A 3,928-nucleotide genomic window follows, 5' to 3' on the forward strand; every position below is an offset into this window, starting at 1 on the left:
GCGGCGCTGACCCTCAGTTTTTTCTTGGGCTAGCTGGGCGCTCCGTTTACTTCTGTCCGCACCTGTACTTACTACCCGGACACGATCGCAACACTACACCCGGATGAACAATACCCAGATATTGCGGGGGCACAACTGCAACAAAACACCATTCGCACAGGCATAAAAAGCAAAACAGAAAGTAAAAATCATCAGTGATCACTTCACAGAAACACGTTTTGCGTGCGCAAGCTGCGCCTCACACAAAGTTCAAGTTCATGCGCAGGCATCAGTTCTCGGATTCGCGCACACCCTGATTATCCTCGCGAACACCCATACACACACGAGCACTTGCAAGACTTCAACACTCATTAGCGCCAGTGTCTCGTCCACGGACGCCAACGTGAGTCTCCCCGGTCGCATCCCCTGCCGCTGTGTGCGCTCGAGCCGGCGTGCGATGTCTTGGGCCGCAGTCGCAACTGAGTGAAAACCCGACCTCTGGTGCCCCGCGGGGTCGAAGACCTCCTGGCTATCGTGAGAGCCTAAACGCTCCCTATGTGATGCTCCCGAGGGCACGCTCTGCACGTTACGCCACGACAATGCGTCTCTTGTGCCTTGCCCTGTTCACCACCTTTGCACGAGTAAACCAAACCCGTGTGACGCCTGATCTAGCATACTGAGCAAGCGATAGCACGGTACCTCACGCGTGCCTTCAATGTGTGAGCCATCCACCTGTACACTGACCCTTTACCTCGTTGGGAACATTTCGCCCCATTCCCTTCGCCACAAACAATCTGAATGCTGTGCCCCGCCTGACAGGCGTTTGTCGGCATAGCTACATCGAACATTGCGACTGAAGGAGTTACCTTCTTGTCACCTCAATGCACCTCACCTCAATGCGACAATGCTTTGCCCTCGGACGACGCGGCCAGGCTTTCGGGTGCGTTTGAAACTTGCAGGGCCCTCTCCACATTCTGTCCTACTGACCCGTCTCCATTCGTAGCCTCGAAAAGGGAGCTCCTGCTTAGGACAGTAGTAAAGGCGCTTCATGCAATAGGCTAGGCGCAGTGCGCCATTGCACCTGCGAGGTATTTCCACCTCTCGCTAGCTCCACGAGGTCGCGTTCGTTGTCCAAGCTAGGTTCTCGCTGTTCGAACCACTCTTTCTCGGAGCTTGCCTGAGGTTGTTTTTGCGGCACCGCAGAATCTGTTTCATGGGAACCTGGCTCGCTTTTTGCCGCTACCTGGCCGCTTTCCTTTTGATCGTTTGACGCTGGGGAAGCCGCAATGACCGCCTCACTCGCAGATACTTCGAAATTGATTATTTCGATCACTCTTGGGCAATCAAAGCTGGGCTGCTCGTTTTCGTTGCTGGCCTCCCGAGGCGGCGGTAAAGCTGGGCTATTTTCACGCCCTGTCGCAATCCTAGCTTCGCTTCTTGTCCTTTCTGTAGTTTTCCCTGACAGAGAGATGCTACTGCTAACCGACTGGTTGTCCACCATTACTTTACTGCGGTTTTTCTGATCCTTGGGTGACCTGCTTAATAAGCAATTGTTTACCGGCTGTGGTGTAACTAGGGGCTCTATGCTGGACATTTCTGAGCCCATTTCCCTCATCCACCATGTTGCCGTAGCAATCTTCCGATCAGCTTCATGGCGCTCTGCTATTGCAATTTCAATCTCGCTGTCCAAATCGAGCATACTGCACCCGAAACTAAGCGCATTTTCTCCCTTTAGCCTCCGCAATTCTGCCTGCAGCTCCTTTAACCATGCCTATTCCGCTTTGAAAATTTGCTTTTTATCCATTGCTAGTTCTTTTCCTCTAGCGAGGTTTCAACTTAGAAATTATCCATGTGGACACATGCACCCTACAAAACTGCCCTACCGGCTCGAACGCAGAGAGAGACACGAACGATGGGACCGGCAAAACTCACGGTTTCGATGTGTTGATCCCGTTTGAACGCAATCACGTGTCGATGGCCGCCGCCGCCTTCTGTGGAGCCTGCGATGTGCTGCCGCTCGCTACGGGTCTTGGGTGCGTTGCTGCCTACTTTGTAGACCCGCCGCTGACCGATTCACTGCGCTTCCTAACCGGCTGCAGTCCTGCGTCCCTGGTCCGGTCTTATGGTCCTTGCTGCTAACTCTCCTGGTTTCTTTTGCTGCTGCTTCTCGCCACCTGCACCTGGTCCATCCAGATAGACGATGCCTTGACTTGCTGTAGTCTTCACTCCTACTTCCGCTGCCTTCCTTGTCTCCTACTTGGCCAGTACAGGCAATCCTGTCAGACTGCACCAGTAAAGTTCCTTTGCACCAGCGGTACGCCGTCAGAGACGGCAACCTGGTTCAGCGGAGGTTCCTTGCGCCAGAGGCGCCTCGTTGGAGACGGTATAAAGTGAACACATGAAGACAGGAGTTGACGAGAAGAATAACTGAAAATTTATATTCACAGTATTTACAACATTTACAACAGAGATGCAAGGCGGAATTGGCTAACTGGGAAATATTCCCACCTCGGCATAGCCGACGATGCAGAGCATCTAAATCTCGCCCAGAACACCGGACTGGGCCCTCGGGCTTCTTTTTAACCCCTTGAGGTCCAGCCCTAATTTACACAACGTCCAATCACAACAAACATCAACCTGATTGGTTCGTTGTGACGTACAGCTCCCACTTCAAAACCCTTTCTCACTGAAAAAAAACGAAGGAACACCAAACTCCTAAGGTTACATCCTTCCTACATTCAACTGTGCACCTGGCCGTTACAACGTTGAGGTCAATGAGTAATGTTGCCTCCTAGCAGACAGCCGCTGTCCTTCAGCCCTCGCCTACAGTGACTTGTCACATTTGCGACTCCGGCTTAGTGGAGCAAAAAAAGAAGAGAAAAAGCAAAGAGCGGTCAGTGGCCCTGTCACCGCTCACCTGTCGCTAGGCCGTACCGCATTTGTTAAGGGCTCGCCACCACATTCCATCAGGTGCTGGCGTGAATGGACATCTCGCCTGCGACTGAGGGTCGAGACGGTGCGCTTAGGCTGGTCTGCACCCTCCGTCTATATCTCCCTCCTCGGAGACTCACTGCATTTCATTCAGCTAGTAACGCGCCCCACACCTCACATTGCCCTTTTGTCTGAGCACCACCTACCTCCCCTCATGCTGCAAAACTCTCAAGAGGAGCTGAGCTAATAGCCACATACCTTCCCTGACTTCCCGCGCTAATCCATGGTGCCCATCGGTCCCTTACGATATATATATATATATATATATATATATATATATATATATATATATATATATATATAGGGGAAATGAGGGTGCTCGTTATAATACATGAAGGAAAGAAGCCAACAGTCGGCGAGGCCAAGGAAAGCATTGGGGATTGTATTTTGTCTTATTTTTTTTTAATTTTTACTTCGATAATCACATAAATTAGTAATGTAATCTGTTCAGGGGAAAGATAATTAAACACAAAGTAGAAGGAAAACCAACGTGCCGATGGTGGGATCCGAACCCACGACCTCCGAATATTGCGTCCGGTGCTCTTCCAACTGAGCTACATCGGCCGCTGTCCCTCCTGCTACTTTCTTGGGCATTAATGTTGTCTGTATACGAACCTTGAGAGTGATCACCAGCGCCACCCTCAACCAAAGCGGCGGACGTGGAACGTCCTTTGTTAGCGCCAGCGTCACGTAGAACGTGATCAAGAGCGAGGGCGAAAGCTGTGCTAGAACCCTCTTACGGTACCTATGGCTTCAAGACTGCCAGAACCGAGACCCCCGTAAGCTACAAGCAGATAAATGAAGGGGAAATGAGGGTGCTCGTTATAATACATGAAGGAAAGAAGCCAACAGTCGGCGAGGCCAAGGAAAGCAGTGGGGATTGTATTTTGCCTTATTTTTTTTTTAATTTTTACTTCCATAATTACATAAATTAGTAATGTAATCTGTTCAGGGGAAA

At 50.9% G+C, this 3,928-nt stretch overlaps 1 non-coding gene across 1 annotated transcript; it reads right to left on the minus strand.

The window, feature by feature from the left end:
• Positions 1 to 3,461: 3,461 nt before the first annotated feature.
• TRNAL-CAA (transfer RNA leucine (anticodon CAA)) lies at positions 3,462 to 3,534 on the minus strand. The gene has a single exon. It is a non-coding gene; the product is annotated as a tRNA-Leu (tRNA).
• Positions 3,535 to 3,928: the final 394 nt, after the last annotated feature.

This window comes from Amblyomma maculatum, chromosome 3 (assembly GCF_055883805.1).
Source record: "Amblyomma maculatum isolate TAMU_Amacu chromosome 3, ASM5588380v1, whole genome shotgun sequence".
Classification (NCBI taxonomy): Eukaryota; Metazoa; Arthropoda; class Arachnida; order Ixodida; family Ixodidae; genus Amblyomma; species Amblyomma maculatum.